Here is an 11,091-nt window from a genome sequence, read left to right on the forward strand (position 1 = left end):
CCCCTTGTTAATAAGCCCCTAAGATTCTACGTAAAACTCATACCCAAATATTTGTAATCCATTACGAACTCTATCCGTTGTCTGTTTAACTGTAATTTATGCCTATGTATTTTTGGGGCCGTTTCCTCAAGAAGGTGATGACTTTAGTTTTTGACACAATAATTATCAAGTTGTTCTCATCGCAATAGTTTGCGAAAGCATCCAGAAATCTCTACATGCCAAAGACTGCAAGACCAATACTAATCATATCGTCTGCGTAGAATGGGAATAGTATTTCAGCTTGCCCCAGCTTTGGTGGGAAAGACCTGACTCTCATCAAAGTACTTGTGATGGCTGCTATATAAATAGATAACAAAAGGGGGCGGGTATAAAGCCTGGCCAGAGGCCATTTGGGGTTTTACTTTTTTTTTTAGACAGTGCTCTGTTACTCCCCAACTCTATTTGCGTCCACAAACCCTCTTTTAATTGGACTATCAGAGCCAATAACCCCACTGGTGTACTCCAGCTTTCCACTTTTTTCAACAGCCTTGGCCAATTAATGATATTGAAGGTAGATGACAAATCAATGTAAGTTAGTGCTTCTGTAATGTATATTAGAAGCTTTAATGTAAATCATCCATCAGTTGATGAGTGCCCCTTCCTTAAACCAATCTGCGTTACAGGTAGTATATTTTTTTCTGTGGCACAGGTGATCAAACAGCAAGGTTGCATAGATTTTTCTGATAATATCAAGCAGTGTATTCATTCTATAGTTCTGAGGAATATTTCCTGGGCCCTTCTTATGTTTGCGACTCTGCCACTACCACGCCAGGACTGTGGGATTCTATTTTATTTTATGACTGCCTCATATAAGGGGGTAAAAACCTGGGCCCACAGTGTAGGGTTTGTCTTTAATATCCATGTAGAAAGGCCATGAGGATCTCAAGCTCATGATGTTTTATACTTCATATTAACATTTCAACCTCCTTAGCGGATGGGATCAGATCTTCTTGTGAGATGAAAACCTGACCTTTTTCTAGATCCTATGGGCACCAAGCCAACCACACCCAAATAGCAGGCTCCTTAGATTTATACACTGTGAATATATATTTGACCCACGTTTCTTCTTCGATGGGGTTAGCGATGATGTTTCTAGTGTTTTATCTGAACTGGGGTGGCAGAGTGGGCTAAAGAATGATGAAGGATTAAACCCAGATCAGTTGACTGTCGGTGAGTGCTTGCAATGTTCAACACTCCGTCCATCATTTCCTTTGGTTTTGCTTTGTTTTTAGTGGTACCTACAGATTTTCCTAGCAGGTTCCAGAAGGTTTGATTCTTTTTCTCCCTTTGGGCTCCAATAAGCGCCAACCGTCTCTTTCCCCTTTCAGACCACCTTATTTGCCACACTTCCTTCCGTTATGCCTTACTGGCTATCTTTAAAGCTACCTTTCTCTTCAATAGATCAAGTATGCAGGCCTCCCATATCTTGTTATTCAAGGTACCTTTTGAGTTGTGACTCACAGATTTCCTGGCTGAGAACATTTTGAGAGCTTGAATTGAATTGGAACTATTTTTTATGTATTTTTAACAAACCACTATAATCTTGGAAAACCTCTCTAGGGCTGTGCATACATATGTGTTCCAACAAATATTTTGGAATTTCCTTTTTTGGACTTTGCATGATCTCAAAGCAAATATGCTTGGAAAAGCAGTATGGCTACTTATTATAGTTGAGACAGCTGGAATGATCCCTAAGTGCAGCAAACAGATCACTTATAAAATGGCCATGGAGCAAGGAGGTCTGCCTGTTTGCTTCCAGCTAATGCTGGTAAAGGGTACCCCAGCAAATGAAGGTGGGGTGCATATTCAACTGGTAAACCAGGAGACCTATTTATGAGCAGGGTTGCATTGCTTTTGCACCACGCAAAGTAGTGAACAAGTGACGCAAAGTTTACATTTGATTTATGAAGCCAAGCAAGGCCACTTTACATGGCCCCGAGTGGCTTTATGTGTTAAAGCTTTATTTCGACTACTCATGCCATCAAGCTAAACAACAGACAGGCATATAATAAGGTTTTAAAAAGGTATAAAAGATATACAAACAGAATGCACAATACATAAAAACACATCCAAAGAAGATTCCAGCAAATACCCTTGTGAAGAGAAACATGGGCTTTTAAGCCTAGGGACTGTTTAGAGTTTGTTAAGCAGCAGCCCCTCATGCAGGTGTAAAAAGAGAGCTCAAACATAAAGCTGAATTCAGAGAACAGTTCACAACATATGCCACAGAGCCCACACAAGTTCGCTGATGGGAGGAAGCTGATCTGCACAGTTTTGGGGCTCTTGGACGTTTGTCAGAGAGCAGTCCCTCATACAGTGTCCACAGAAAGCAACCGATGCACATGTTAAAGAAAGTAATAACAAAATTAGTAGCAGCAATTGTACCTTAGAGGAACCCGCCTGTCCTGGTAAGTTAAAAGCAGCAATTCATCATGCGATTTAAATTCATTAAAAAAATCAAGATTATACCAAAATACAAAATGATTAAAAGAATAACGATATTATGATGGTTAAAAGGGAAAATGCTGCAAGAATGGGGCACCCTACAGGCATTTATCTTAGGCATGCCGCCCTAAGGGCCCTAAATTGTATAACTACATAATCGGACGACTCAACTGCTAAGACAGTAAAGTGCTAGTGCATCACCTCGACAATTGTGAATATTTCAGTTGGGACTAATGCTTGATATCCGGGGCCTGTTATATACTTGCGACCGACCCCCTACATTCTATGGTTCTCTCTCTTGGCCTTTTTTCTCATAACCCACATGGGCCCCAAGAACTTGTCTACTGCGTAGGCAAAAAAGGTCTAGTGTAAGATTTAAGAATATACAAGGCATCCTAATAGTTCCGTGTGCCCATTTGCTAACAAATGGGTTTTATCCATATGGATCTTAGGCGCATACAGGCTGGGCATGTGAACAGCATGTGGGCAACAGACTCCACTTGTGCCTTGCATCCTGGGCAGTTGTTAAGATTCAATTTGTATGCCACCTAGCTGTTACTTCATTGACGGGTTGGGTTCCCAGCCTAAATTTTATATAGAGCTTCCTATCCAATGGAACCTAGATTAAGTCCAAATATGATTCCAAAAGTCTAACCTGTTTGTGCATTCGGAACTCTATGGTGAATTTACCCTGGTCAGAGCTGATGGTGGTTGTTGGGTTACCCACCCCCAATAGTACCGCTTTACTGTATCTCGGAGCCCTACATCTGACGCAAGTTTCCTTACATTTTTTTTCCATCCCACTTTATTACAGGTATCCAAACGGACTACCTCTGTCAGGGCTTCGGCATATGGCCAAAGCTACAGGGTCCTCCAAATTCTGGCCCAAAACAGCAAGGGACAGAGCTTGACAATGTCGCTTATGGGACAGTGTCCCATATCTAGCAAGAGAGGGGAACGTGTGGTACTTTGGGGCAGCATTACTAAATTCCTTAGGAATTTTTGCTCTGATCTACTGAGCTTGGATGTATTATCAAAACCCCATAGTTCTGCCCCATACAAGGCTGAGCTAACTGTCTAATCAATCAATCAGGGTATGTTGAAGTATGCTACTCACCCGTGAAGTTCTCAAGGCACTGGGGGTTGGTGGAGAAACTCCAGTCAGTCGAAGAGCAAGGACTTGAGGGTCTTCCTGAAGTTGTGTAGGGTGGGGGTGTGTCTGATGTCAATCGGGAGCTCATTCCAGGTCTTTGCCGCAATGTAGGAGAAGGTTCTTCCACCTGCTCTTGTTCTGCGGATGCGTGGGGGTTCAGCAAGGTCAGTGGATCGGAGGTTCCTCTTGGGTACGTGGAAGGAGAGTCTATCTTTGAGATATTGGGGTCTGGTGTTGTGGAGGCATTTGTAGGCGTGGGTGAGTATCTTGAAATGTACTCTTCTCAACGGGGAGTCAGTGGAGGTCACACAGGTGTTGGGTGATGTGTTTGTGTCGAGGGATGCCGAGGGCGAGTCTGGCTGGGGTGTTCTGTATTGTCTGGAGTTGCGGAGCAGAGACTTGTTGTTCCCGGTGTAGAGGGTGTTTCCATAGTCCAATCTGCTAGTTATGAGTCTGTGGGTGATGGTCTTCCTTGATTTGGGGGTATCCATTTGAAGGTCTTTGAGATGATGCGGAGGGTGGAGGTGACGGCGTTGACCTGTTAGGTCATAGAGAGGGAGGAGTTGAGTACGATGCTGAGGTTTTGGGTGTGGTCTGTGGGGGGGGGGCTGCTGAGGGTGGTGAGCCACCAAATTTTGTCCCACGCAGAGAGGGAGGGTCCGAGGACAAGGACCTCTGTCTTCTCCGAGTTGAGCTTTAGGTAGCTGCTGCTCATCCAGGATGCGACGTCCTTCATTCCTTCCTGGAAGCTGAGTTTGGTGGTGATGGGGTCCTTGGTGAAGGAGAGAATGAGCTGGATGTCGTTGGTGTAGTATACTATGCTGAGTCTGTGCTGTCTGATGATGGCGGCGAAGGGGCCCCGTAGATGTTGAAGAGCATGGGGCTGAGTGACAATCCTTGAGGTACTCTGCAGTTGATTTCCGTTGGTTTGGAGAGGAAGGGAGGCAGTCTGATTCTTTGGGTTCTGCCGGTGAAGAAGGAGCTAAGCCAGTTAAGGGTGGTTCCATGTATGATGGCATCGTGGAGTCTGGCTGTGAGTGTGCGGTGGGAGATGTTGTCGAACACTGCAGAGCCGTCGAGTAGGTTCAGGGCTGCGTTGTGTCCTTGGTCGAGGAGGGTGCAGATGTCTTCTGTGGCAGTGAGTAGAGCGGTCTCGGTGCTGTGGTTGCTGCGACATCTGAATTGCAAGGGGTTGAGGATGAAGTTCTCTTCAATGGACGTTAATGGTCTTCTCTGTGACTTTGGCCGCGAAGGAGAAGAGTGAGATGGGTCGGTAGTTCTTGAGGTCCGTGGGATCTGCTGCTGGCTTCTTGAGTAGGGGTCTGACTTCTGTGTGTCTCCAGTCATTGGGGAAAAATGACAGTTGCGAAGGTGGCGTTGATGGTGCTTCGAAGTTACAGAGCGATGGTGGCTCTGTGGAAGATGTGCGGGGCAGAGGTCTGTGGGGGCTCCTGAATGGATGCCTTTCATGGTCGATGCAGTATCTTTGGAGGGGACTGGGATCCATGAGGAGATGGTGGGCTGGCTGGCGTTGCTGGAGGAGGCAGTGGTTTTGCAGTCAGAAGTCTGGTCGTTGACGTTTTCGTAGAGGCCCTTGATTTTCAGGTGGAAGTAGGCACAAACTTGTTGCAGAGGTCCTGGGATGGGGTGATGTGCGTCGTTTCGCTGGGGAGTTTGGTGAATTCCTGGAAGATGCTGAAGAGTTCCTTGGAGTTGCTGCAGTTAGCGAGGATCTTGTTCTGGATGAAGGTCATTTTGATGGATCTGATCCATTGGTGGTATTCCAAGGTGTTGCTGTTTCTCCAGTTCTTCTCGAGGTGCCTGCAGGTGCGTCAGGATACTTGGAGGTCAACAGTGAACCAGGCGGCCTTCCTGGGGCACTGTCTGTCGTAGTTGCATAGGGGTGAGAGCTCATCTGCGCAGTTGGTGATCCATCTGTGGAGTTGTTTGGCTGAGAGGTTGGCGTTGGTTGAGGTGGTTGGGGCATCGCTGTTGATAATAGTTTGATGTGGCCATCAAAACAAACAGCGGTTCAATCAATCAATTAATTTTAGGTTATAGACCTGCAGAGCAGCAGCCACAGGTGTGCTGTGGGAGGAGTGGTGTTATTTCCCTAATACCCCAGTGGCGCGCTTGTGGGTCAGTATCATCTTTGTGAGGTTGGGCTTCCAAGACGTTTTATCTGAAAGTCTGACTCCTAGGGCCCTCCTAAGGTTTGCTTGCCGTTATAGGACCTGTGGGGGTTGAAAGCCATATATTTGGTTTTTGAGGTGTTTATTACCAAACCGCTGGTGTCACAAAAGAGTTTGAACCTGTTAAGTAGTAGCTGAAGCATCACCGGACTTTTAGACACCAGTAGGGTATTGTTAGCAAATAGAAGGGTTAGTACCTTTTCCCCACCTAGACAAGGGGTGTCAGCAGGCTCCTGAGATAGAACACTCACCATGTCATTCATATACAGGGAGAAAAGCTTGGGGGCCAAGTCACAACCTTGGTGGACTCCCCTGCTGACCGGGATGTGATCTGTGAGTTGGCCCTGCGAAACCCATCTTATCAGTGCGAAGTGGCTTTATCAATCGATCAACTCGGACCTTTAAAGTGAACCTAATCACCCATGAGAATATCCAAGCGCTAGGTTTTTGCTGGGATCAGTTCAATTGCCAGGTCTTGAGTCCTTTTCTGAATAAATCTGGAGAAAAGCAAAGCAGCGCAAATTACTGTGTTGCCTTACTCAGCCCTGGCAAGGCATTCTATAGGCTTTGGGTGGGAGTTCCCATGCAACTTCCATGGTCTTTGACACATTCCCAAATTTACCTGAACTAGTGGATCTGGAAATGCATCAAAAAGATATGCCTTCCCAATTGAGGTGAAACGAGAAGAAATAACTTTATGTCTCCTTGTTACTTCCTCTTTCTCTGTGGAAGGGTGCATGTGCAAGGGTGCCTGCATTGGCGCTAGGCTGCCAAAAGGGCTCCAGTGCAGGGGAAAAGACAGGAATGTGCCATACAGCCCCATATATGGCACATTTCTGCCCTTTCCCTGTCTCGCAGTGCAGCACAGTAAGGTGACTTGATTCACTGTGTGACATTCTCGTAAGTAGGCCCAGATATCCTGCCCACCATCTCTTTTTTCAGCTTAGTCAATCAAATAATCCTTCTTCGGTTCCTACTCCGAATCTCTTTGCTGTATACCCAAGTTTTCCGGTTACTAAGTTTGTAATGGATTAGCAAGTGAAGTGGTTTTTGGTCACTGCCACACTAATTCCCCACCACCATGTCTATTACCATAGAAAATTATTCGGAAAATATCACCACATAATCTAAAATTATTCAGAAAATATCACCACATAATCTATCAGTGAAGTTGTTGTCCCATTGCCAAATAAGCTTTTAGCAGGGCAATCACTAAAGTTCCTCCCATTTATAACTGACAGATTAAGTCTATTAAAGGCACTGCCCAATTTCTTTCCCAGAAAGGTTGTCTTCCCTTTCCAAAATACCTGACAAGGGATACCCAAAACCCTTTCGACATCAAGATTCTTCCCGTAGCGGTTTGCCGATGGCGTGAATTTTGTATTACAATCCTCTAAAAGTATAATGGGGGCCGGCTGAAATCTTAATATGATTGCCTCAACTCAATGAATCAGCTTGATTAAATCTTGTCCTTGCTTCTTGTTGGGCGAGAGGTGAACATTTACAATAACCAGCATTTTCTTATAAGAATCCTCAAACATCTTTGAAGGGTCTTTACTCAAATACAACGATTGTTAGGAAGTTGGAAAACTCCTTGAACGCTCTACAGCTTCTTATGTCCTTCTGAACTGTGACTAGAGTCAGGAAGATATCCCTTGGATGGTAGTGTAGGGTCATGAGGCAACTGAACTGTGAAACATAAGTCAGAAACATTCCTCGAGACCGCTTTAAGTAATACGTTAAATGCAATAAAATATTAAGGCAAAAGAAAATATTGCTAAATGTTTGTCAGTGAAGTTTTTTTTCTGTGCATGCTCTTTATCAGAACTCGTTCTGATGTATTATCAGAGAAACAAGTCACTGTCATCAACGCCTGTGTTACCACGTTTGTCTCATTATATTTAATGTATTTACTAGATTGTTCTTGTTCAAATTTCTCAAATAAAATTCAGCTTTATGCTGATGGTTCAGACTTTACCTGGGTCTCATAATGCATTTTGATTTTACTCTCCTAATGCTGCATACTCACATTTTTTAGATATACTTCATTACCACATTCCTCCATAGGTTTCTTCTCCCAACTCACCTTCCCTCCTCTACTGTCCTCCTGTTCTTCAGCCACTATGCATAATATATTGATTACTGTTTGAATGTTCTCTCAAAGCTATTGCTGTCTAATGTATGACATCCACACATTTACTCCTTTCTCACTTTCCATGCAAAGAAGCAACCAGACCTCACTTTTGTTTGTTCTCATCTTCATTTTTCATCCATCTTCCTAATTGTATATGTGCCTCCATTTCTACATAACCATACCCTTTCATACCTTCACCCTTCGTAGGAGTGCCCGGGTACAACTCTCTTCTAATTCACATCTCAAGACCAAAATAAGACATCCGGGAACTCCATATAGTTCTGCTTGTGGGGACGACCTCTTGCCTGATATCCTATATAGCACCTTTCTTTAGAGTCCCTTGTATCCCATACAGTGTCCTTCACACCTTCTCCCAGGTGCAGTGTATTACCCCATGCTACTTGCTGCTTTCACTACTTTTTCCCTCAGTGCTCTTATCCCACAACAGATTTTTTTATTTGCAAACGTTCCCAAAAATCCTACTTTGCTTTTCTCAAACCCTCCTATGCAAACACCTACATGTATGTAATGTGCCCTGTAGGGAAAAAAATGTCAATGTAAAAGTATGGATGGAGAGTTACATCTCCGCGTGAATATATTAGAACTTTTCTTTTTCCATTGACAAACATTCCCAGTAATCTACCTGGAAAGCTGTGCCAGGAATGTCATGTGACATTGTCTGGGAGCTCCTATATCCTCTGTGGGGAATTTGATATAGCCTAGCTTTCTGCAGAGGGGAAAGACATCCCCTCTGCCATCACACACTTTGGGACATATGTACAAGCCCCTATTGCCACAGGAACGTCACTTTTAGTGGCGTTCCTGTGGCAATATGGGCTTTGCCTTATTTGAAAGGCAGCGTTATGCCACTTAACGTGGCTTAACGCTGCTCTGTAAGTGAGGCACCTTTTCACACTATACTTAGCCTGAAAGGGGGGGAAATGGGTGATTTCGTAGCTGCCCCATACTTACAAGTGTGCCATAAATACGGCACAGGGCCAAAATTAAGACCAGGGAAAACCTGGTCTTAAACAGGCAAAACGAGGGGAAATGCTTTATTTCTCCTCGTTTTTGCTGCTTCTATGTGTGCTGCAATGTGCAGCACACATAGAAACAGCAAAACGCCATGAATGATGGTTATGTGCAGGAAGGCGCACAAAGCACCACACATAGGGCCTCATGTACGTAGCCGAATACCGGTCGGTAACGGCCGATTTTCGGTAATTTTACCGTTACCGACCGGTATTTAGGCTTGTGACATGTAGGGGGCTCATTTCTGTATTCGGTAATTTACCGAATCGGTAAAATTACCGAATCGGTAATTTTACCGATTCGTTAAATTCCGAATACAGAAATGATATGTAGGGGGAGTGTGTGGGGGTTGTTTGGAGTCGGTATTTACCACCAACTAATAGTTGGTGGTAAATAATGTATGGATGTGTAAACGCATGTTATAGCGCTTAGAAGTGTGCAATGTGGCAGACATACATGCCCTTAGGGCATGTATGTGTGCCACATGTGCACACATGTCCGAATCAGGGGTGCGACAGGGTGTCAATGTGACACCCTGCCACCCTTGCATGTGCTCCCCCATTACCGAATCGTTATTTACCGATTCGGTAATGAGGCATACCTTCCCATCAATGGGAAGGTATGCCTCATTACCGAATCGGTAAATACCGATTCGGTAATTACCGACTCACTCCGATTCGGTAACATTTACCAAATTTTTACCTACATACACTTTACCGATTCTAAAATACCGAATCGGTATGATTCGGTATTTTAGAATCGGTAAAGTGTATGCCACCTACATGAGGCCCATAGAAGTTACAAATCACCATTTAAGATTGTTTATGTGCAGGAAGGGACACCTTCCTGCACATAAACAATAACTCTCCCCCATGCAGGCACCCTTGCACTATGGTGCAAGGATGCCTGTGTTGGGGCTACACTGCTAAATGTTGCGCCAGTTCATGGGGAAACTTAAGGCTGTACCATATTCTTCTAAATACGGTGCAGCCCTGCATTTCAGATGAGGCGCAGCGCAGCATTAAGACAAGAAGGATAACTCCACACTCTGTCACTTCTTTTGTAAATATGCCCCTTTGTCTTTGCCTGTGGAGAAATCCCTGCCCCTTCACCTGCACCAAATTTGAGGATGGTCCATTCCCCTTCCCATCATAGAAGGGGAGTTAAAGTAGACCTTACTGGAATACATTTTTGACCACTTTCAGGGTGGAAAAAGGTCAGATCATAGTTTGGGAATGCCCACAAATGTTCATGTTTGTGGACGTTTCCAAACTTGTATCTAGGACTTGGGAGGCCACCCTTCATTTCTTTTTGCTTAATTAAACAAATTACTTAATGGATGTCATTTTAATTTTCTTATGTGAAGAGTTTATATGGTTTGTGTCAAAGCCCTAAATAATGTCCTACAAATACCCAACTATTGCATGCTGTTCCTATTATACAAAGATTGAGTGTCTTTTCATGAAGCCTGCCTCTTGTGTTTTGTTCATTCCAACATGTAACAAGTGTCTGTGCATGAAGAGTTTTACACTGCGATTCTACTGTGATTTGTGTTGTCAGTGCACATATAGCAATTTGTGTCTCACTCACTGTGTTCTTGTTTGTTTCCCTATTTCCTCATAGTAGCCTGAGTCCAGTCTCACATGAAGCTCCTGCTCTTCTCCTGGCATCAGAAGGATTGTGGGCCCTCCCTCCTGCTCCACCACCACTGCAACAAGAGTCTCCTTCCTTAGTTTGTAGCAATGGCTCTCTTGGGATATTCCCTGCGATGTAAAAGGATGAATATTGGAAAGCATCATAAATAAAGCTCTTTAAAGATTGCAACTTCATTGTCTTTAGTTCATGAAATCCATTACACTTTGATTCAGAGTAAATTTCACCATCCTTTGACGATGTAAAACCTTATTTTAATATGAACTGTATGCACAGTAATGCATATCAACCTTGGGCCTGTTATAGTAAATTATGTTTCCCTTCCCAAAAAGTGACGGACTGGTCTCACACACCACCTGGTGTCATGCTTCATCATCGGCCAGTCCTCGCCCTCTAAAACCTTCGTTTGATAGAGGGCGGGCATACACCTAATGACAGGGATG

General features: G+C 44.2%; 1 long non-coding RNA gene across 1 annotated transcript in view; it reads left to right on the forward strand.

Moving 5' to 3' along the window:
* The window catches only part of LOC146822233 (uncharacterized), an 83,526-nt gene extending 72,707 nt beyond the window's left edge, over positions 1-10,819 (forward strand). The window contains exon 3 of the long non-coding RNA XR_014963252.1: positions 10,619-10,819. This is a non-coding gene — a long non-coding RNA (uncharacterized LOC146822233). The remainder of the gene's footprint in view (positions 1-10,618) is intronic.
* Positions 10,820-11,091: the final 272 nt, after the last annotated feature.

This window comes from Triturus cristatus, chromosome 6, assembly GCF_964204655.1.
Source record: "Triturus cristatus chromosome 6, aTriCri1.1, whole genome shotgun sequence".
Taxonomy (NCBI): domain Eukaryota; kingdom Metazoa; phylum Chordata; class Amphibia; order Caudata; family Salamandridae; genus Triturus; species Triturus cristatus.